This window comes from Pinus tabuliformis, chromosome 9 (genome assembly GCF_031772625.1).
Source record: "Pinus tabuliformis cultivar Carrire ecotype Pingquan chromosome 9, CPIR1, whole genome shotgun sequence".
NCBI lineage: Eukaryota > Viridiplantae > Streptophyta > Pinopsida > Pinales > Pinaceae > Pinus > Pinus tabuliformis.
Window position 1 is genome coordinate 2,008,913,546 of NC_142307.1, and position 25,526 is coordinate 2,008,939,071.

The window sequence follows — 25,526 nt, forward strand, 5'->3', positions numbered from 1 at the left end:
TAGAAACCTGCATAACACATTCAATGATACACACTATATTCTAACACAGAGGTGGGATGACAGCTCCTCTAATTCTAAACATCAAGAGCACATGAAAAATGCATAACAGGCACAACCTAGAACATAGTAGAAATGGAAAGTGAGCAATTAACAACAAAAGAAGCTTGTATTAGCTGAAAATGAAGACCAGACACTGCAGGTATCAGAGTAGTTGCAGTCTCCAGAAGTTGAACCTTACATCAAAACAACAACCATCAACCGAGATTACATCTGTGTTCTGGGTATATATAGAGTTTCTTTACAAAGATATTTTGTTGTTCTATGCATGGAGGGGTCATAATGGACCACCAACCACCTTAACTCTCTAATGGAATCTCTACTACAATCTGCATGCTTTAATGAGCAAAATTGGCCTTTTGAGATACTCTGTTGTCATTCTCGAGCAGGTGGAGTGTTGACTGAATAAAGCTCTATGACTGATTAATGCTTTCAACTGCTCTTTCCTTCACATCTCTCTTTTGTTGTGGAGTAACTGCACCTGGTACTGGTAGTTGATCGCAATTGTCCTTCGGGAGTACAGGATAGTCAAAGGAGGTGAAGACTGCATGGTGGGTGGACAGAGTGAACGGAGGAACGAAGCGGACCGTCAGATTGTACAGATCAATGGTGGAGACATCACGACATGGGCTATTGGGAAGGCGAGGCGGAATACGGTCGCAGGCTGTCGGATCTTGACTGGACAATAGAAATCTATTGGCGGGAGGAATTGGGCGGAAGCGGCGTAGACGATCGTGAGCCGTTGGATCGTGGGCGGACAGAGCCGATGGCAATCAAGTGCAAAAGACGCATGGGAGATAACATGCGGGGGAAGGTACAATGGGCGGTAAGCGGTATTCCCCGCACCGCTTATGGGGGAGGGCGGAATTTGTACAACGGGGAAGCAATGCAATGAGTGCACGACACGTGGCAGATGTGATGGGCGGGAAACCGCTTTCCCCGTGAGTTAACACGCGAGTAGTTCGCGGGGTAAGGAGGAGCGACTGTCGTTGGATTGTGGCGACAAAAAATCAGATGGCGGGGAAATAAACTGGGTTTAACAAGCGGGGAAAGTAGCGGAGACCATCGGATCATGATGCAATGATTGAACGGTGCAGGTTTAATCACACGGGTTTCCGATTGTTATGACAGGGAAACGGTGAATTCGAGGATTAGGCGAAGGCGCGGGGTTACATGGGTTTGAAGCTTAGCACCTAGGGGCTAAAAGATCCTAGATTTTCATGGAGTTATAGAGTAAAAATGGAGGTAGCAGGGTTTATAAAAGGTGAACGATGTAAAGGAGTAGGAGAAGAATGACCGATGCACATCCCTTCTGAGCATAAACGACTCAATCAAGCCTATATTTGATCCTCAAAATGCTGAAATGAATAGCAGAGCTAACACACTCTATACAATGGCATTGTCTCAACTCTAATTTAATGATATGTATAGTGGTTGCATCACTTTTCACATCCAAATTCTTATAATACATTAATATTAAAATTATCGAATTTATCAAAGTTGGCAAGTTTACATTATTATAAAAATTATTGAATCTATAATAGTTGGCAAGTTTCAATTTAACCATCAATTTTATTTTATAAGACTTCAAAAAATAGTTTAATAATATTACATATAAATAAATTTAAATAATTAAAAATAATAAAAATATCTAATATATAATATTAAAATTTCAAAAATAATTGATTATATTTTGCCAACTCATAAATTAATACATGGATGGTCAAGAGAAAAGAAATCCTCTATAAGTAGCCATTGATTATTGAATAGAGAAAAGAAAAATGAAACCAATAACAAGATTGTAGATAGCTTCTTTAATAATGGATAAAGGACTTACTATATATTTACTTATCTTATATTTATTAATAGCATCTTGAGGTAAAGAAATGTATATGCCTTATTCTATATAATAAAAATCAAATTTTTATTTTTAGAAAATTCTTTTTATCGAGTAGGAAAATGGAACTTTCTTGTATAAATGTAAATATGTATATATCAATCTTATGTTCATGAAGTGAGAAAATTAAAAGAATGTTTCATCAATCATACAACCAAAATCTAAGCAAGGAAGTGACAATTTCTTATATAAATGTAAATATCCACATATCAATCTTATGTCTAAGAAGTACAAGAAGTGCACAAATTAAAACAATGTTTCATTTACCGCACAACCAAAACATATATTTCACATGATTCAATCAGCACATTTGATAAATGGATGTAGAGACATCATCACACAAATTGAATACACAGAAAATAAAAAAACACAAATTTTGACAACCTTGCATAATTTTATACATCACACTTGACATGATAAACAATTTAGTTTGTATTCGAATTTGTAAAGAAATGTATGTATTTGTTGGGAAAGGGAATCAAATTGGTTGTAATTTTCTCTAAGTGTATACCAACATTTTTGAAAACCATTTGATTTATGTCTAACAGAGAAAAAGAACTATATAAATTCAATAATACAAAACAATTTTAATGTAACCATGATCTTTTACTCCTACACTCAAACTCTCTCTTTTAGTTTTTATCCTCTGCTAATTCTTATAATGCTTCACGAAACTTGCAAACCTCTATCAATCCATATGAGTCAATTGCAATTACCTTCATCTTAATATAAAACATATCGAAATGTTGACTTACCAAGATATTGGGAATTCATGCACCTCACAGATTTCCCCAATACATTTATGTCTCTGTATAGACAGAATGTCAAGTAATAGATACTTCTTTACATCAATTATCATCATTGCCTATCAAGTTTTAGTATATCAAGATTTTGAAACTTAAACACATGGTCGAAACACTTTACAAATAATTTAATATGAGTTTTTACCATAAACGATTAATTTCAACTCCTAAAAGATAGAAAATATTATGATCAACTAAAATATGTTCCCTAGGATATTCGGATATTAGGTATTGAGATATAGGGATCTGAGGTATCAGGGATTTCTCAATGTGCTACTCTTAAAACAAATACTTATATTGATATGATATGTAGAAACTTTCAAATGGAACCTTGGATCATTAGGATTTTGAGAGATTGGGATGTCAGATGATCGATAATTTTGGTGTTGATATTAGGAGATTTAGGAGATGTGTAATTGGGATTTTGGAGTTTTACGAAACCAAGAAAAACTCATTTTTCTAAAGGCCCTATTATGTTTTTATCTTGATACTAACAAAAATGTTATATAATGCACTTTCTCCTATCTATTGATGCTTTGGGTGCCAAGTATTGGTATTTTGGAATATTTAATTAAAACATGCTTATAATAAGATCTTACCCAATATAGGGAGCTTTGCCTCATAATCTTGCAATTTTAGGAAAAAATCCACTTGGTCACTAATCTTTAGAAGATCGTGCCTTCTACTGAGTTGCTTTACCTGAAATAGAATTATACAATATTATAATCACTCCATTGATCCAAAATATGAATAGAAACTATTTTTATAAAGATCTTTTGATTTCACTCACAATTCTACTTTGCACTGACCTAAGAATAGACACATTTATTAGAGAGATACATGCAATACTTGTGAGCATAAAGACACTATTTCATTTCAACCAACTCTGTACATAAAATTTCTCTAAAATATCTATCTACCTCTAATTTCTACTGATGTCCCTTTTCAGGACTAAATTCACTAGTTAATCTTGTTGACACTCTTGGTCTCATTTCACATAGTTTGGGACCTCCATTGTCTTGGCCACACACCTCAATCCATGCCTGAAGGCTTGCATAAATACATGGAATATTAAACTTCTAGATTACAACATATCCAAACAACTCCATAAGTTCTACAAAGATTACAACAAATCCCAACAACTCCATAAGTTCTACAACTAATTACTAAAATATCTCTTGAATTTAACATCATATGGATCAAATTTATCTTCTAAATGTTATTAATACTCATATTAGGATCTTGTATTTCTAAAAATACTTCACCTTATTTGTTATGAAACCAGCTCAACAAAAGATAGAAAATATAGATCAGTGACTTCAAAATCAGCCTCTTTGAGGGGGCAACCTCCTTGACATTAAACAAATGAACAATTCTTGGATGATACAAATGACAAGACCTCCTTTCTATATATAGGAGTATAAGGGGTCCCAATACAATTAGAGCCTACATAACAATAATATTATAGGGGAACAACAATAACAATAGTGGGCTTCTATGGGGCATACTAATTGTTACACAGTAATTTGTCACCGTTTATCACCGTCCCTGTTACCCCTCTCCCGCACACTGGAGGACTCATTCCGGGACTTGTGAGAAGTGACATGACCTGAAACCACTTGCATCATATTCCTCTAAGTATGAGCTTCATATGCCCTGAAGACATCTCCTGCAGAATACCCATAAAAAGACCTCTTTTTGCATTGGCACCATTCCACAATGTACTGCTCACACCAATGGGGGAAATCCTTTAAAGAGGGCGCGCCATTGGCGCTCTGTCTCAGAGTCGCACTCGCGCCAACCGAGTTGGGTAAAGTTTTTAACAAACAAGCTTCCGAAGGTTCTCCCTAACCCATTCATCAACTGAATCCTTGTTGAGTTAGGATGGTTTGGCTTCGAATCTCCATAGAAGGGAAGTGGTTTGCCACCTTTCATGGAAGCTTCTAAGTGATAAAGCCAATCCCATTGAAATTGTGATTGATCTTATCTCCTTCCCCTCTATATATAAAAGCTTATCTCTATGCCTTGAGCAAGCTAGTTCCAGCATAGTGCTAGTGATAGAGAATTCCAGGAGTTCAAGAGTTTGAAGCTGCAAGAGCCTTCTTTGCACCCATAAGGCCAAATCTAAGTGAGGAGATTCTTGTCACCCAAGAGAGAGAGGCTTGTTTCCCATCCCAACAAGCTTTGCAAGACTTATGTAGCTGATCACCCAGCCAAAGGAGGATTTGACGTCAGAACTATGGTTGTATTCTTCTTTGTTATTTATCAATAATAGATGACTATCATTATGGTTCCACTCTCATTGTCCTTTGTAATGATTGATGTTGAGTTATATCTTTTCTGACTGATATATAATTGCATCTATTGGATTTTATGCTTGTATTTGCATTGTTCTTTGCATGTGCAGGTGTCCAATCATGGAGATCGTGGGGATCGTGACCGGCCGGAGCAAAGGAACGAGAGCGACGTCTCTTCTACGAATATTAGCATTGGAATCCAAGTAGGTTCTCATCATCCACCTTTAATTTGCAATTAGGAACTTGCGTGATAGCATTGTTTGATTGTTGCTAGACCAATTCTGGGCTAGTAGGGATCGTCTCTGTTCGCAGAGAGGATTTACCTCCACAACAATTTGGCGGCTCCACTGGGGAGTCTTGTCTCTTTGGTTCTCTCATTTGATTGCTTAGATAGCTTTCTGGGTTGGATTTCTTGCTGTCTCTTACTTCCTGGTCTGCCTGGATACTATTAACCAAGCCCTGGACTGCTTGTTTTTATTTTTGACCTAGCAAGCTTGATTAGCGCACTTTTTTGCCTGACAGTCGTGCCAGTTGGCGCATGTTTCTCAAAGACAACCCGCGCCAATCCCTTAAAAGCGCGAGTTACAGCCTGACAATCGCGCCAGGCCTGTCAACTTTTCCAGTTTGCTTGTTTGCAAGCCTTCTGAGCTTGGATTTGTATCTTGCCACGTCTTTTTCAATTACTGGAGTGTTTTTTATCCTTGTTTGACTGGTTTTCGACCTCCATCCTTCGGGTGTTTGCCTCTTTCCATCGATTTCACATTTGAGCCCTAGGGCATCTAGTGGCTTTGTGCATCGATCCTTCCGTAGGAGTCTTGGGTTCTTTGATCGTCCAGTCGACTTTGTGATTACTCTTTTGCATTTGCTCAGTAGTTGTCAAAGCTTTTTATTGTTATTCAAGTGATTTGCTTCTTTTCCGCTTGGATTTCGCTTGGCTTCGTTTGGGCTTAGATCACATAGCTCATAGAGGTCTTTGTGTTTTCTTTTTGGTTTGAAGGACTGCCTTGGTGTTTTGGGGATTTGATTGCGTTCTCATTGAGTGAAATTTGTCTTTTTTACTCGGTGTTATTATCTCTCAAAATTTGTTTAGTGCACTTTGCCATTGAAAAGAAAACGAACAGTCTCTTTTGCGTTGAATTAGTTAATGGAAATTAGAGCTTTTCATTGATTAGTGATCTTAAAAAAAAAAAAAGTTTCGTTTATTGCCATTAGCTGCATTAGAGTGGTTCTTGATTGTTTATGGTCATTTTGTTTGATTGAAAAATTCTCAACTCTCTCGTAGTTAGTGTTCATCGAACGAAATGATATTCTTTGGCATATAGCTTGCATTTAGGGAATTGTGAGAGATTACATACGGTAGGACCTAAAAATCGAAACCTAATCAAAGATCAACTGTAAAATTAATTGAATGAACTTAAAAACACATCGGAACATAACGCTCACTGTTTAGAGGTCTAGGCTAGAGACGTGCTCTGGCGTCGTTAAACCTAGTCACTGTTGTTTCACATTATGGTTGGGTGATTCCTCCTTTTGTGACTTGATAGTGGTCTAGCACGGACTTGAGCTCCCACGTACCGTCGAGTATATAGGGGAGACCCCACTAGGTTATCATCCTTTATCCACAGGAAGCCGTGTCTGCCGCCTTACAAGCCGTAACGCACCGAACACAGCATTCGAGAATATTGACTGCCGTACGGGAAGTCCTTGGTTTTCATATGACTGCCAAGGTGTATATGCAGTTTTACGGATTTGTTTGGTAAACCCTTTTGCCTAGTTCTCCAGAGTAGTCACTTTTGGTCCTTCTTAGACTCCTTAAACAAAAAGGCTCATCTGAGCATTTATCACTTCGGGCTCACTAAACATTCGAAGGAGACTAGAGTCATCTTTTTGTCCTTTTCTCGACTCTTAAAACATGAAAAGGTCAAGTTGTGTCCTTGCGTCTTAAAATTTATTTGGCCGCAATTAACATTACCTGGTTAGATCTTCTGTGTGTTAGTTTGAGTAGGGTCCTTTATCGTTAGATTCCCTTAGGTTTCGTTTTGAAGTTTGTCATCCTAGCTGAACCATCGATCCCGTCTCCTGTTCCAAGTGATCAAGGGTCTCCGTCTTCCGTTGCTCCTGAGGTACCGGTTGTGAGTGATACTCTTCCTATTATCTCGAGTATCCAACCGATCAACTCTTGTGCTCCGAACGACGAGGATTACGAAATTCATTGGAACCCCATTTGGGAGCATGAAGAAGACGATATTCCTTTTACCCCTCCTAGTGTTTCGTCTCCAATGTCTACCTCTCACATGGATGAGACATCTCCTAGAGTGAGTGAGACACCAGTTTTGTCGAATATCGACACTCCTATCTCGGCCACTTCTCTAGTACCCTCACACTACAAGTCGTTGAGGGATAATATAAGCGCCAGGATCCCCGCTTCAAGTGCCATGTGGGGCCTCCGTTTCACTCCCACTACGGGATCTTTTGTTTCACAAGTCCACAGCACACCCGTCACTTCAGTTCCAACGAATCCAACTGTTTGTGTAGCACATTCAACTCCGGTTTTTAGTGCCGTTATAGCATCTTCAGCTCTGGCTACTGGTGCTGGTCCCCCTCACAGTCAAGTGAGTAGCGGCCAACCGGCACACACACCCAAAGTTGTTCATCCTGCACAAAGTGCACCACCCTCTTCTGGGCCTGTCCCAGGAGGGGGGCCGTATGATCAGTATGGGCAAGCTGTTCAGGATCTGAACGCGCAAGGTCCATTCTATTATTACGATTCTACTGGTCAGTTCCTTTATCTTTCCAAACCCTTGCCTACTCAACCTGTTGTTGAGGTTTCGGTTCCATTATCCATTGCTTAGGGCACCACCACTTACCATGGAGGCCAAGCAATGCCTGCGCAGCTTCAGGGACCGCCTAACCAAGGCCAGCCGTCTTATATGCAAACCCCCCAAGGGCAGCAATATTATGGCCAGTCTTACCGATGACAACCTGGGGACCCACAAGGACAACCCTATCAGGGACAACCTTCCGTTGCTGGTGGTCCATCTTTTACTTATCTGACTCAACCTTCTGGTTATCCAGGGAAACCTGGTACCTAGCAAGGTTACCTGTCTGGACAACCAGGACAACCTTACATCCAACAAGGTCAACCTGGTGTTCAGCAAGGTTATCCCTCTGGACAAGCAGGACAAACTTATATTCAACAAGGTCAACCAGCAGTTCAGCAGGGGCACCCTTCTGGGCAAGGGGGTCAGCCTTACGTACAGCAGGGCCAACCCACTACCCAGCCTAGTCATCCTTCTGGACAAGTTGGTCAACCTCAAGGTCAACCGGCCGTCCAGCCCGCTCAACCATCTGTTCCGCAAGGACAACCCTCGGTTGCACAAGGACAACCTAGTACCCAGCAAGCTCATCCTTCTGGGCAAACGGGTCCATCCCAAACCCAACCAGGACAACCTTCCGGCCAGATGGTCCAAGCTCAACCTGTTCAAGGACATCCTTCTGGGCCCGAGACTCAAATTGGTTTTCAGATGCAAGGTGGATTGCAATCCCAACCTTCTTACCAGGTGCAGCCTGCTCCAGCAACCGTATGGTTACCAGCAACCCCAGGGGCAAACTTAGTTCACCCCTTATCAAAATTATCAACAAATGTAGGTCACCCCTTATCAGAATTATCAACAACAGTATGTTGCACCTGCAAGTCAAGTTGCTAATCCATGGGGTGTTGGGGGGCAGATCCAGGGTCAGCTGTCTGCTTATGGACAGAATCCTTATGGACAGAACCCCTATGGGCAAAATCCCTATGGGCAGAACCCTTATGGGCCAGGCCCGTCCGGACAAAGTCCATGGGGGCAACCACCACCTGGTTGGAACCCTGGTACTACCTCTCTTCCACGGCCACAGATGTCCTTCAATCCTCAGTTACCTTTCTTAGCGACATTGGAACTGCCAGATGTGTCCAAATTGACAAATGATCCCATTCTTCATAATCCATATTGGCCACCAGTTCCAACTAAGATACCCGGTGATTGCCCGAAATTCGATGGCAAAGCTGGCGAGGACCCTCAAGCCCATGTCATGACCTATCACCTTTGGTGCTCATCCAACTCATGGCTTGATGATTCCATTCGGCTCCGCCTCTTCCAAAGGACTCTCACCGGCTAGGCTGCTAAGCGGTATATTGAGTTGAATCGTGGAACATTTCAAGATTTTAACTCGTTGGCTATGGCATTCCTAACTCATTTTCAGTTACCCATTCGGTATGAGACGACGATGCATCTCCTTACGTCTCTCAAACAAGACACGGCCATGCATATATCCGATCACATACATGAATGGAGATGGCGTCGTCGTTTGATCAAGTTCTGGATTCCTGATCAGCTCCTAACCGATTGGTTCACAACCTCCTTTGTCCCCGTGATCGCGCGAGACATTGCCATGGGAGATTGTGTAACTGAAGAGCAAGCTATCGCACGTGCTCAGTACCTCGACTTAGTTTATTCTCAGTCAGGTACTTTATATGATTATTTTCCAGACGCCCCGAGACCCGAAACATCCAAAGCTCCACCAAAACCATCTGTTGACGGTGTTATTGGCTATGTAAACGCATCTTCAAAGAAATCATCCGCGAACCCTCGGAAGCAAAAACCGAATGCTTCTAGCGAAAACACTTCTCAGGGTCAATCTAATTCTGGAAACACTTCCGAGGTTAACACTGTCCAGTCCACCACGGCAGATAAATCCTTGAAAGGGAAAAAGAAAGGGAAAGCCAAGAATAAATCCGAACAACCCAGACAGGACTCCCCTAAACCTCCACCCGAGGAAGGAGCCAAACGTAAACCTAAGTATCCTTGTCTTATCTGTGACGAGGATCACTATACTAAAGACTGCCCCAAGCGGTCCGAAGTTAGTCGATTGTTGAAAGGTGCTCCTGGGACTCCTGTTGTGCTTAAAGAACCTTTCCCTTCACAACAAACTCAAATGGTGGCAGATCCATCGCAACCCTCTTCTTCATTTGGCTCTCAAGTATTTATGGCTGGTACAATTCCTGTCCACATCACTACTTGAGCAAAAGAATATCCATCTCATGCCGGGAAAGAGCCTGAGGTCTCCTCCAGCGCTCCTCCGTCCAGTTCTGGTCCACTCCACATCGAGAGACCTAGGACTGAGATGACTATCCGACCCCCTCCAAAAGGTGTACTCCAGAAGTCTTCTTACAACCCTAATGCTCGTGCTGCCCAGCACTACAACATCATTGAGGACTTAGCTCAGGCTCCGTCTGCTATGTTCGCCTTAGAAGTGCTCTAGAGTTGCCCCTCCCAGAGGAAGTCCTTGCTGTCGGCCATCGGTGGCATAGACCCAGCTGACTTGGATCTGATTTCTTTTGACCTCGAGGGCCATACGCTGAGACTGTCTCACCAAATCACTTTCCTCATACAGCTCATTATCAATACTAAAACAATTCATCGTACAGTCATTGATGAAGGTGCTTTGACTTGCATCATGTCTGTTGCCTGTTGGAAAGCTATTGGTTCTCCGACGCTGAGCCAGTCTCCTACAACATTGGAAGCCTTTGACGGAAGAGAGTCTCGTCCTTATGGTATCCTCCAACGGTTGCCCATCTCTTTGGAAGGGAAGACGGTCGAAGTGGAGGTCAAAGTTGTCGATGCTAATCTTACCTACAACCTCCTCCTCGGACGTAGTTGGACATACGCCATGCAAGCCGTGGCTTCCTCTCTTTTCCGTGTCATTCGTTTCCCTCATCAGGGGAAGATTGTCACCGTGGACCAGCTCTCCTTCTTCGCCTCCTCTTTCGAAGGTAACGTGCCTTTCGTGGAGCATACCTCCAAATCATGTGAGAGTGTGGGAGCCGGACTCTTTAAAGATCCCGCCCTGATGGGTGTCTTTTCCCTCCCACCTCCTAATCTCGCTCCTATTAATATGATTTCCATGCGCTTTGATCCGTGGGTCCTTCCTCTCGCTAATCATATAGAATCTTGGGGCGATATGATGCCGTTGAGTCCCGCCGAGCTCAACTACGTTGAAATCGTTGCTGCATTGGCTCCCCCTCCCAAACCTGCTCCTCCGAGCAGCGTTCCCAACTCGTATGTTCATTCCCCTTGGCTTGGAGATGATGCTACTTCGGATCCATTAAAGGAAATATTTCCTTCCGATGAAGCCATTATAGAGACCATGTCTCTTGAGGAACCCCCTTGGTCTGATCATCACCACCGTTCCTCGTTCCTCCCTGCCCATCAGGAAATGATCGCCTGTCTCAAACGGTTTGCTTCTTGTATCCCATTTCAGCCCCTTCAAACACCTATTCAAATTTATGAAGTGTCTTCTGAAGGAAATATGGGAAACATTACGCAGACCCAACCCATCGACATCTCTGTGAAACCGGGGATTTTCGAGCATATTCACATTGGAGTCACTTGCACTCCAGAGGAAGTTCAACTCTACACAGATCTTTTTCGCGAATTTCGTGATGTCTTCGCTTGGTCCTACGAAGAAATGCCCAGCATTGACCCTAGCATAGTGGTGCATGAGATACCTACGTATCCGGGTGCTAAGCCCGTTCGTCAACGCCTACGCCCCGTGCACCCCCGAAAGGTTGCAGCCATTAAAGAAGAAGTCGAAAAGCTTCTCAAAGCTAGTTTCATCTACCCCGTTCCACTTACGGATTGGGTTTCTAAAATAGTCCCTATGAACAAAAAGCAGGGTACCATTCGAGTTTGTGTTGATTATTGTGACATTAACCGCACCTATCCCAAGGATAACTTCCCCACACCCTTCATCGATCAGCTCATTGATGAGTGTGCAAAAAGCGAAATCTACTCGTTTATGGACGGTTTTTCTGGGTATAACCAGATCAATATCGCGCCCGCTGATCAGCATAAGACGGACTTTATCTGTCCTTGGGGCACTTTTGCTTACAAGAAGCTCCCTTTCAGTTTGAAGAATGCCGGTGCTACCTTCCAACGTGTAATGTCCTATGCTTTTCATGACATCCGTCACATTGTACAGCCGTATCTGGATGATCTTCCAGCTCATTCAGTCAAACGTCAGGACCATCCTTCCCATCTTCGTGAAATCTTTCTCCGCTATCGACACTACCGTATCAGGATCAATCCTCATTAATGTGTCTTCTGCGTTGAATCAGGCCGACTACTCGGGTTTATCGTCTCCCGAGAGGGCATCTGTCTGGATCCCCTCAAAGTCGAGGCTATTCTGAATCTTCCTCCCCCTGCTTCTTTGCAGCAGTTGCAGAGCTTGCAGGGCAAAGCAAATTTCCTAAGACGATTCGTTCCGAACTATGCTGAGGTGGCTAAAGGTTTTACACGATTATTGAAGCGAGATACACCCTTTCATTGGGATGCTATCGCTCAAGAGTCTTTCGAGCGTCTCAAGGGTATCCTTGTTTCTGCTCCATTATTGCGACCTCCGAATTACCACCGTGATTATACTCTGTATCTGGCCGCTGCCGATACCACTATCGGTGTGGTTCTCATGCAAGACAGTGATGATGACAATGCGCATGTCATATATTACCTCAGCCGCAACCTCTTGGATACGGAAAATCGATACGCTTACGTTGAGAAGTTGGCATTGGCTGCCGTTTGTGCCGTCCAACGCTTCCGGCATTATATTTTGTTGCGCACCACGACCGTGATTTCTGATTGCAACTCGATGATGTACATTCTGTCACGTCAGCTGTTGGGGGGAAAATACTCAAAGTGGATCGTCATCCTCCAAGAGTTTGACTTGGAATTCACTGCTGCCAACTCTAAGAAGTCCCTGGTCTTTGCTGAGTTACTCTGCTCTTTGCCATCTCCTTCTGTACCCTCTCTTTCAGAGGATCATATCCTGGACGAAACTCTTTTTCTGATCAACACCCTTGATCCCTGGTACGGGGATATTATTGTCTATTTACAGACGTCCTCTTTCCACCCAGCTGTATCCAACGATGCTCGGCGGCGGATCCATCATCAGTCTCAACCCTACCGTATCATCGGGGACACCGTGTACCGTCTCGGCGTTGGCTCCATCCTCCGCCGATGTCTAACCCTCGAGGAAGCTGAGAGAGTCCTGAATGACTGCCACTCTAGCGCCTGTGGTAGTCACATGTCTGGATATGCCACAGCTCAAAAAATCCTTCGCGCCGGTTATTTCTGGCCCTCCATTTTTAAGGATTGCATTCTTGCCGTCCGTTCATGTCATGCGTGCCAGATATACCAGCGGAAGATGCGTGTGCCACCAGCTCCGCTGCACCCTGTTGTCACCGTTGGCCCTTTTGCAAAATGGGGCATTGATTATATGACCTGTAAGCCTCGCTCGGCCGGGGGGCATGGGTTTATCATCGTTTTCATCGATTACTTTACAAAATGGGCCGAGGCGATGCCCACATTAACCAAAGACGATCACACAACGGCACAGTTTTTGTTCAACCATGTTATTACACGGTTCGGAGTTCCATAGGCCATCGTCATGGATCACGGAAAGCATTTCCGTAATCACATGATGACCGAACTAACTACCCAACTAGGCTTACGGCATGATAGTTTGACCCCGTACTATCCTCAGTCTAACGGCCAGGTTGAAGCCATTAACAAAATTTTGGTTACGATGCTTCAACATACTGTCGACATGCATAAGTCTAATTGGCATCTGATGTTGTTTCCCGCCTTGTGGGCCTACCGAACCTCTGTGAAGGACGCCACTGGTTTCACTCCATTTCAACTAGTTTACGGACTGGAGGCTACCCTTCCTATAGAATGTGAAATTCCTTCGTTAAAAATAGCCGTCGAGTTGCTTCCCAACACTACTCCGGTAGAGGAACGGCTTCTTTACCTAGAATGGCTGGACGAGACCTGTCGCCTAGCCTCTCTAGCTATCGAAGCTCAAAAGAAGAGAGTTAAAACTCACTTCGACCATACCATCCATCCTCGTTCTTTTTTTGACGGAGATCTAGTCCTGCTATACGACCAAGCAAATGACAAGCTGGGGGTAGGCAAACTCGAGCCCATGTGGCTAGGCCCTTATATTGTAAAGAAAGTGTTGCAGAAGGGGGCATATGAGTTATTTGACTACGAAGGTAATCCTCTTGATAAGCCCCGCAATGGGCTGTACTTGAAAAAGTACTACGAATGATTCCATGCAGTTCGATTTATACATGCGTGTGTGTGTGTGTGTGTGTGCGTGTTTTCATGTTTTTGGCTTGGTGTGAAGGCGTGATTCCCCCTTATTGTGTTTTTTCTCCTTGTGCAGATGTCGAGTGCACCTTATGTTGGTTTCGCTGATGGTGCCTACCACAACACTCGCAATTTGTCCTCTGCGGCGTGGGTGATCTACGATCCTCACGGTGAGTTGATAGATCTTCAAGGTGTGTGTTTAGGCTGTACTACAAATAATGTTGCTGAATATAGTGTTGTTATTGAATTATTAGCCGAGGCGATTAATCTCAATATTCGTACATTGGTTGTTAACCTAGACTCTCAGCTTGTCATCCATCAGCTCAATGGGCGATATTCCATCAGAGACCGTCACATTTTAAGGTTGTACTTACGTGTTAAATTGTTAGAAAGGAATTTTGACTTTATCACATATCAACATATTCCACGAAGATTAAACACATTATCTGATGCATTGGCTAATCATGTATTAGATAGACATTTGTGTAATTTATAATCGAAACATCATACAAGCAAGCACATAAAAGCACAATAATAAACCATAGGCATATGTATATATATATATGTGTGTCGCAATGTTTTCACCGCGTGCATTACATAGTTCAAAAAATAATACATGTTCATCCTGATACATCCCGGGACGACATGTCCCTCAAAAATATGCATAAAAGAAGCCTAGAAGTCTAATCGCGGTGGTGCTCATGATAGCACGTCACCGTGCGCACCAATCGTCTCAACAGATGATGAATGCGAGTCGGCACCCCCACTGTGTGCCTCTGGTATGCAAAGGGCACATCTGCCAGTCTAGCATAACCCGGAATCCCTCGGGTGAGTCCCTCGAGATTCTGCACCAGCTCTTCCCCCACGGCACCCTCTGCGTGAGGGTGAACTGTAGGGTGGACCCTCCGTGCTACAGGAGACAAGCCAGCTGGTCGCTCTGGGCCAACATCTGCATATACGTACAACTGTCATCAGAACATGCATGTATTGACAAAAACAAAAAAATACATAAAACATCAAAAAACAAAGAGATCATACCCAACTCCTCATCCCACTCCTCTCCCTCTAGCAGTGGGAGGTCTGGATCCTCGGTGAAATTAGTCCCCGCGTATGGCCAATCCTCCACCATGATCAGCTGACGGCAAATCCATATAAAGAACTCGGGCCGCCAGGACATCTGCTGGCCCCCTCCTCCTCTGGGCATCAGTGCTGCGCAACGAGCCATCCTAGGCTCTCGTGGCAATGGATCGGCCACTATAGCTCCCTGAATCTGAAAAATGGGTAATCGTTCCAAGAAGAACGACACCACAATCGAGCCATACCCGAACTGTTTCACTCCTCCGCACTTACACTTTGTAAGCTGCCTTTTGATATTGGTGGTCACCGCTGTAGCCTAGTCAAAAATGGTGGGGCTTGTTAGGATATTCCAACACATAGGATATAGTTAAGTTCAACTTGGTCTAGTATAGAGTTAGGTATAGAGTTAGGTAAAGTGTCTTTCTTTACCATTGTACATTTTGTAACTTACAATCCGACAGTCACGATATGTAGTGATCCGACGGTTCACTCTCACCTCGGTATTATCGACACTTGATCCGTGGCTTGACACCCGATTGGTCCATGAGTTCTATTTAAAGCGCATGGAGGGTCATTGTTCAGGTAATCCGTGCATGAGAGAAGCTTATGTAAATTTTCATTCTTTGATTAATAAATTGTCTGTAGTACCCACGTTGGGACAGGCCGTGGACTGTTTCCCTCCTTGCACTTTGAGGGTTTTAACCATGTCAAAAATACTGGTGTATTGATTTGAGATCTGGTTGTGAGCGGTGTCCTTTTGGTGTTCTTTCTGAGGAACTTACCCTGTAAATTCCTACATGGTATCGGAGCTATTTGAGGGCCGCGTCCGTTGGTGATCCAAATCTGAAGCCGGTAGAACTGCATTCGGCTGTCGTTTCCTAGATCTGCTGTTTCTGACTGCTTTCGGGCCGAGAGGACTGCTCTGTTGCGTTTGGAGCATCTGTTCCAGTGAGGAACCCCTTTCGTTTCATGCGAAAAGGTTTCCGGTAGCCCTAGCTGCGTCATTTTTCAAATTGGGAGGTATACAGTGTTTTTTGCAGTTTACTGTTATTTTCTCTCTGCTTATTTCGGTTTCGGTTTATTTAGCCCTTTTTTTTAACCGGATCTATACCTTTCATTTCTGCGTATGCTCTTTGCCCTGCGACTCTGTGCGATCTGGGCAAATCAGAAACAGAAAGGAAGGATTTTTCTCATGCGTATGCTCTTTTCCCTGCACCTTAGTGTGATCTCGGAAAATCAGAAACATTGAGAAAAATATTTAGTTTTTCGGCTAAAGCTAACTTTGAGATTTTTTTTTTTAAATTTCTAGTTTTTTGGCTAAAGCTAACTTCGAGCCGCAAGGTTCGTTTTTCTTTGCATATTCGTGTTGGGTTTTGTGTTTTGTGTTTTGTAGGGAAAAAGAGCTTTCTCAAGGCAAGCACGCAAACCAAGGCCCCCCCCCTCTCTCTCTCTCTCTCTCTCAAATTTTTTGTATAGATCAATTGGTTCAAAGCTATTTTTAGAGAGTAGAGGTCTTGGGTTCAAGTCTCCATTTTGTGGGGGCGGATTTTTTCATTCCCGCACATTCGCGCACTTTGCCGGCAACATCAACAATTTTTTTTCAAAAAGCCATAACTTCTTCATCCGGAAGCCTTTTTCAGAGCCGTTTTTTTTAAAACCGCCTATTTTTTCGAGATCTATCCATTGGAACACTTACTTTCAGCATCTTCAGCTTCAGTTTTTTAAAAAAAATGGAAAGTCCATGCCAAGTCATTCTTGACAGCACTAACTACTTCCAATGGGTAGCCTACATGGAAGATTTACTTAGAAGTAAAGGTCTCTTCAGAATAGCCACAGACCAAGAGAAGAAACCAAAAGATGAAGACAAGGCTGCAAAATGGGAAAATAGACAAGATCAAGCACGTGGTTTGATAGGGATGTCTATTTCTCCTGATCTTAGATTCCACATTGCAGAACTTGAGACTCCTCATGAAGCATTAGAAAAACTCGCTAAAGTTTTTGGGATTAAAAATGAAATTAGAGCCCATCAACTTGAAAATGAGTTGCTTACTTTGGATCCTAATAATTTTTCTTGCATTGAAGATTTCTTGTCCAAATTCAAGACCCTTAGATATCTCTTGGAAGGTGTTAAAGTTAAGAAAGAAGATGGTAACCTTATTTATTCCATCCTTACTAAGTTGGGACCAGCCTACTCTGTATTTGTTTCCACTTTCCATTCTACAAGGGAAGCTTTCATTTGTCAAGGAAAAGACTACAAGGCCCCTTCCTTTGACTCCTTTTGTGATTCCTTAATAAGAGAACAAGAAAAACTCTTACACCTTGGTCTTCTTAATCTTGGAAACTCTTCCACGAAAGCGTTAGCCGCCCAGCAGCAACCAAATTCAAAGAATCCTAAGAAGTCATATCCTCAAAAGAATGGTCCTAAACCAACTCAGCCTCAAAATGAAAGATCATTTCAGCAAAATGATAAGACCAATAAAAACAAATGGAAGAAGACTGATAGACATTGTAACTTTTGTAATCGAGATGGCCACTTAGAATCTAAATGCTTTAAGAAGATGGAAGCCTTGGAAGCCGCAATGAAGAAACATAACATCCATGTGGAGCCTACTTCAACTTCAACTTCCGGAATGGCACTTTCTGCATGTCGTTGTCAATCATCTCAGTCTGGTTATGCATTAAATGTATCTTCTTCTTCTTCTCATTCTCATGAGTGGCTCATTGATTCTGGAGCCTCTTATCACATGGCCAAAAACCAAGCCATGTTTTCTTCTTTAAATGATTGTAACACCAAAAATATATATGTTGGTGATGATAGATCTCTTAATGTTGTAGGGACTGGAACTGTTCATCTAGACAATGGTCAGTTTAATGATGTATTATGTGTTCCAACCTTATCCTGCAACCTTCTATCTGTCTATCAGATAACTCATTCAGGTGAAGGTAAAATTGTTGAATTTTCACCTCATGATGTTGTAATCAAGGATCTAAAAGATCCTAAACAGATTCTAGCTACTGGTCTTGCTGATGATTCCACAAGGTTGTATAAGTTTCACAACTTTGGGTCATCAAATCTTCCCTCAGTATTTGTTGCTCATAATGATGAAGTGAGCAAACTTTGGCATGAGCGATTTGGTCACTTAAACTATCGCTCCCTTCAGCATCTATGTAAAGAAAATATGGTGACAGGTCTTCCTATGGTATCTTGCAGAGATGGTGTTTGTTCCGGATGTGTACTCGGAAAACATCATCGGGACAGTTTTGACAAACGTGCCTCTTGGCACGCCTCAGCCCCTTTACAGCTTGTGCACAGTGATTTATGTGGTCCTCTTCCTGTTGCTTCATTCTCTGGCTGCAAGTACTTCTTAACTTTCATTGATGATTTCTCCAGACGCACTTGGGTATACTTCTTAAAACTCAAGAGCGAAGTATTTAACACATTTTTGGCCTTCAAAGCCTTTGTTGAAAAACAATCTGGACATCAAATTCTTAAGCTAAGAACTGATAATGGTGGAGAATATGTTAAAAACACATTCATCAACTTTTGCACCGAAAATGGAATTCAAATGCAACATACTGTTCCATACACTCCACAACAAAATGGTGTAGCTGAAAGGAAAAATCGCACCTTAAAGGAAATGGCTAATTGTATGCTGCAATCTAAAGGACTCAGTCTTAGTTTTTGGGCCGAAGCAATTAATTGTGCAAATTATATAATCAATCGCACTCCTACTAAGGTTCTAGAGAATATCACTCCAGAAGAAGCTTGGAGTTCCATTAAACCAGATGTAAGTCACTTTCGTGTGTTTGGAAGTGAAGCATGGGCCCATATTCCAGATGAAAAGCATAAAGCTTTAGAACCTAAGAGTGAGAAATGTACTTTTGTTGGATATTCTGAAGATGTAAAAGGTTATAGACTTATTCCATTTAAGTCCAAAAATGTTATCATTAGAAGAGATGTAAAATTTGATGAAAATAAATCGGCCTGCGAGCCTAGTCCGGCGGATGTGCCACCTCTTCCTATCTCTTCTACTTTTGAAAACATTTCTTCTTCAGATGATGAAAGTGAGGATGATAATCCTCCCCCACCTTCTCAGGATCCTCAACTTCCAAGATGGGTCCGTGCTACTCGGGATGCAGCAGGTGATCTTGCCGGTGATCCTACAGATCAGCGACGTACACGTTCTCAGTTTGAAAGAGCCTCTTCTTTACTGGCTCAAGCTCCAGTAAATCATGATCCTGACACTTTTGCAGAAGCTTCAGGCCATCCACATTGGGAAGCAGCTATGAATGAAGAATATCATTCATTGTTGACAAATGATACATGGGATCTTGTTCCTCTACCAAAGGGACGCAAACTTGTTAGATGTAAATGGGTTTACAGAACCAAGTATGGACCAGATGGGAAAGTTGATAAACATAAAGCTCGTCTTGTTGCTAAGGGCTTTTCACAGGTTGAAGGCATTGACTACACTGAAACCTTCTCCCCTGTTGCCAAAATGAACTCTATCCGCCTTGTTCTTTCCCTTGCTGCCTCTTTAAAATGGGAAGTCCATCAGATGGATGTTAAATCTGCCTTCTTGCATGGGGACTTGCAGGAAGAAATCTATATGGAACAACCCATTGGCTTCATACAAACAGACTCCAGCCTTGTTTGTCGACTTAAGAAATCCCTTTATGGTCTCAAGCAAGCTCCTCGGGCTTGGTATGCCAAAATGGATAGCTTTCTTTTAGAATCTGGCTTTTCTAGGTGTCATTCTGACAATACTGTCTACACCAAGAAAGTGGGCAACTCTCTTATCATCCTTGTTCTTTATGTTGATGATCTTATCCTTACTGGTAGTGATCCCAACCTTATAAACCATGTGAAGTCTAGCCTTAAAAAGAAATTTGAAATGACAGACTTAGGACACTTACACTATTTTCTCGGTCTTCAAGTCTTGCAATCCAAGGAGGGTATTTCCCTTTCCCAGTCCAAGTATGCTTGTGATATTCTTCGTCATTTTCACATGGAAGACTGTAAGCCAGCCCCTTCTCCCTTTCAGTCTGGAGTCAAACTTTCAGTCTCTTGTACTTCTCCTGAAGTTGATGCTACCTTATACCGTCAACTTGTAGGAAAACTCTTGTATTTAACCCATACTCGTCCTGATCTTTCCTTTGCTGTTGGCCTTGTTGCTCGTTTTATGCAAAACCCCCGTGAAAGTCATTGGAAAGCAGCTAAAAGAATACTTCGTTATGTTCGAGGTACAGTACAGTTTGGGATTCATTACAGTGCCAAAGCAGCTCCTCTATTAGTTGGTTTCACTGATTCTGATTGGGCTGGTGACCCTGATGATCGGAAGTCTACTGCCGGTTATGTCTTCACTCTTGGTTCAGGACCTATTACATGGGCTTGTAAGAAACAGGCTGCCATTTCTCTTTCGTCAGCAGAAGCAGAGTATCGTGGTGCCGTGGAAGCTAGTAAGGAAGCCTTGTGGCTTCGTCAGATCCTATCAGAGTTTGGCTTTGAGCAGCAGCATCCAACCACACTTTGGTGTGATAATCAAAGTGCCATTCAGCTATGCAAAGATCCAGTCCAGCATCAGCGCAGCAAACACATTGAACTACACATGCACTTCATCAGAAAGCTCATTCATGACCATGTTCTTGAAGTGCAATATTGTTCAACAGATGATCAGGTTGCAGACATCTTCACAAAGGCTCTCACAGAGGCGAAGTTCACTAAACTTCGATATATGCTTGGAGTTCAGGAAGTTGTCACTAAGGGGGGATAGGCTCTAGTGCCTCCTTCCTTCTCCTATTGTGTCATATTTGTAAATCCTTCAATCCTATCCCAAGTTGTTCTTAAGGGGGGATGTTAGGATATTCCGACACATAGGATATAGTTAAGTTCAACTTGGTCTAGTATAGAGTTAGGTATAGAGTTAGGTAAAGTGTGTTTCTTTACCGTTGTACATTTTGTAACTTACAATCCGACGGTCACGATATGTAGTGATCCGACGGTTCACTCTCACCTCGGTATTACCGACACTTGATCCGTGGCTTGACACCCGATTGGTCCATGAGTTCTATTTAAAGCGCATGGAGGGTCATTGTTCGGGTAATCCGTGCATGAGAGAAGCTTATGTAAATTTTCATTCTTTGATTAATAAATTGCCTGTAGTACCCACGTTGGGACAGGCCGTGGACTGTTTCCCTCCTTGCACTTTGAGGGTTTTAACCACGTCAAAAATACTGGTGTATTGATTTGAGATCTGGTTGTGAGTGGTGTCCTTTTGGTGTTCTTTCTGAGGAACTTACCCTGTAAATTCCTACAGGGCTGAGGCATTCTGTCGCTAGTAGCAGATGATTCTTGCTCGCCTCATGGGGCGCCTGTACCCCGGCTGCACGAGTGATGGTGAACAATATCACCTTGAGAACCAAGTCCCGAATGGTGGCGATATCCACCTTGGCACTGTTTTTCCCAAATTGTGCCCCTGGACACACTTGGGCCATCACTTCACCTATCTTCTCCCCGGAAGGTCTACTTCCGGTCAAGATGGGACTCGCCCCTCTCCGTGATAACCCAGTGATGAAATACACATCGGACACGTCCAGCTCTAATGTTTGGTCCCGTAAGCGGAATACTTGGTCATCAGCATCCCAAGCATCAACTATGAACTGCAATAACTCGGGCTGAGCTCGCAGATAAGATGTGAGGAAGAATTTCTTGAGACCACAGTCTCTTAAGGCGTTCATGCATCCCTCATCCTCTATAGCCAAGGCATCTACGGCATCATGTTCCCGTTCTTTCAATTCCACCACCATTTTGCCTGTTTTCCTGTGCCCACAAGGATGAATAAATCGTTATTAGAACACTGGTAAACTTACAATCCAGACAAATTTCAAATGCAATGGGAAAATTCAAAGGAAAAATTAGGTCGCGCGGTTGGCGCGACTGTTTCTAAAACAGTCGCGCCAATGGCGCGACCCCTTTAGGAAAATCACCCCATTAGCACGGGTCCGTGCCGGATACCCGCGCCAATGGGGCGTGGCCCTAAATTTTGAAATCCTCCTTGCAGAGGCTCAATCAGGGAACAAAATGCATAAAAAATGTATGGAAATGGAGCTAAGGGAAGCGCCTCTTACCTGGAACCGACGAAATCCCGAATGGTTGCACGGATTGGCCGTAATCACCGTCTGAAGTTCACTCCCCAAACAGACCACTGCTACTATTCAAAGAGGTAAAAAGTAAAAGTAATTCTATTTTTTACCATTTTCACCATATTTATAAACTTTTTGACTTGTACTTAGGTTTAAAAAGTTATTTTTTGAATATTTTAATATATTTTTGGTCGAAAATGGATTTTACGCTTGCTTCTTGTGCAGCAACAGGTCTTTTACGCAACTTCGATGGTGAAACGAGTTGTATTTTATACTTTTTCAGACTCGGTAAATACACGAAAAAGTCACTGTGGAGTCATCTTTCAGCTCTTTTCTGACTCACTAAACATGAAAAGATTGCTGAGTTATCCCTCTTGACTCGTTAAACGTAAATAAGAGGCGGTCGTCTTTAAACTCTTTTCCGACCGTGTAAAAAACGAAAAGGTTGTCGGACCCTTGTCGTTTCAGGTTCATTAATGGTTACGAAACGATGTGATATCGATCGCTTTTTTACTTTTTCAGGTCGATGTCACTACATATGAAAAGTACTCCTCGATCGTAATGATCGGGCGGTTCTTTTGAGCATTGTTTTATACTTTTTCGGGCTCGAGAGACACAACTTTACGAAAAAGGACCCCCTGGAGTTTTCTTTTCTGTTGTCTTTTCAGACTCTCTAAATAGGAAAAGACGCCGAGTTCTTCCCTTGTTAGGCTCGTTAAAACTTAATGACATCGGATTCTGTCGTGATGATGCCTTGCAAGCATATGCTATCCCCGTCAAGCTTGTCATCAAAAAATAATCGGGGTACTCGCCAGAAATGGTGGGGAAAATGGAACCATAATTATCGTCGTGTCGGCAGTATGTTGCTCTTAAACATGGCACTAGTCTGCATTTGTGTCTGGGTGGGAACATCTCATCTTTTTTTACACTAACCTCCGTGGGTTTGGGTTATCCTGTTTGACCTCTCATCTGCTCATTGCCTTGTCACCATGACCTCTACTCATTTGATGTCAAATACTGCCAAGTCCACTGTCGTGTCGCCGATATGTTCAAGAGAAGTTGACCTCTGCAGAATTACAACCTCCCTCTGATACCTCACATAATTATGATTCACCACAACATTCTTCTTCTGTCTCGTGTCAATGATGTGGGAAACACTATGGCCCACCTTTGATCAAGGTCACTTCCTGTCGACTTCAGCTCATTATCCAGGAAGCTGATCTAGAGACTCCCTTCCGGTGCCTTGGAGCCTACATGCCTCAATAGCAGGTTCTTCATGTTCAACGAGAGGTTTTCATCATTGACCTCCGATCGGATGATTCTACGGGTGTTCAACGCCAGCTCACTCATTCGCATGCCGTAGATTGTACCTATAGTACCTTGAGGGCCATTGTCATTATTGGTGGTACCTCTCGCGTCTATTAACAGTTTTCATCATTGACTGGTAATCAGACGATGTTCATGCATGGTCGAATCCAACTCATGTATTCGCATACCTGAACTTGTACTATGTTTGGGTCGAGATGGAGCGCAAGACCCTGGATTTTGTTTGTTGGAATCCAGGCTGCGATTTGTGGCTTATTATGATCATTACATGACTCATTCACTGGATGGCTGCGACCATGCCTGAGTCTATTTATCGATCCTCACTGGATGGTTGCGCCCATACCTTGGATCTGGATTCTTGTATGCTATGTTATGGATGGCTGCGCCCATACCACATATATCATGTACTTGAGATATCAGTTGTACTCGTTTACGCAGGTTCTCCGGCGGCAGTGTTTTCAGTTACGCATGTTCTTGTAAAGCATTTCACCCCTCTCTCTCCCTCGGGCCTCATGCTTTAGGGGGCATCTGTTACACAGTAATTTGTCACCATTTGTCACCATCCCTGTTACCCCTCTCCTGCACACTGGAGGACTCATTCCGGGACCTGTGAGAAGTGACATGACCTGAAACCACTTGCATCATATTCCTCTAAGTATGAGCTTCATATGCCCTGAAGACATCTCCTGCAGAATACCCATAAAAAGACCTCTTTTTGCATTAGCGCGGTTCCATAGTGTACTGCTCGCGCCAATGGGGGAAATCCTCTAAAGAGGGCACGCCATTGGTGCTCTGTCTCAGAGTCGCACTCACACCAACCGAGTTGGGTAAAGTTTTTAACAAAAAAGCTTCCAAAGGTTCTCCCTAACCCATTCATCAACTGAATCCTTGTTGAGTTAGGATGGTTTGGCTTCGAATCTCCATAGAAGGGAAGTGGTTTGCCACCTTTCATGGAAGCTTCTAAGTGATAAAGCCAATCCCATTGAAATTGTGATTGATCTTATCTCCTTCCCCTCTATCTATAAAGGCATTCCAGCATAGTACTAGTGATAGAGAATTCCAGGAGTTCAAGAGTTTGAAGCTGTAAGAGCCTTCTTTGCACCCATAAGGCCAAATCTAAGTGAGGAGATTCTTGTCACCCAAGAGAGAAAGGCTTGTTTCCCATCCCAACAAGCTTTGCAAGACTTGTGTAGCTGATCACCCAGCCAAAGGAGGATTTGGCGTCAGAACTATGGTTGTATTCTTCTTTGTTATTTATCAATAATATATGACTATCATTATGGTTCCACTCTCATTGTCCTTTGTAATGATTGATGTCGAGTTATATCTTTTCTGACTGATATATAATTGCATCTATTGGATTTTATGCTTGTATTTGCGTTGTTCTTTTCATGTGCAGGTGTCCAATCAAGGAGATCGTGGGGATCGTGACCGACCGGAGCAAAGGAACAAGAGCGACGTCTCTTCTATGAATATTAGCGTTGGAATCCAAGTAGGTTCTCATCATCCACCTTTAATTTGCAATTAGGAACTTGCGTGATAGCATTGTTTGATTGTTGCTAGACCCAGTCTAGGCTAGTAGGGATCGTCTTTGTCCGCAGAGAGGATTTACCTCCACAACACTAATAGAAACATGGGGCCTATATGGGCACAATAATACAATAAGGGGGTTGCACTAATAAAACTAAGGGATTACACTAGTAGTATAGGGACCTAACATGGCCCTCTCCTTCAAAATGTG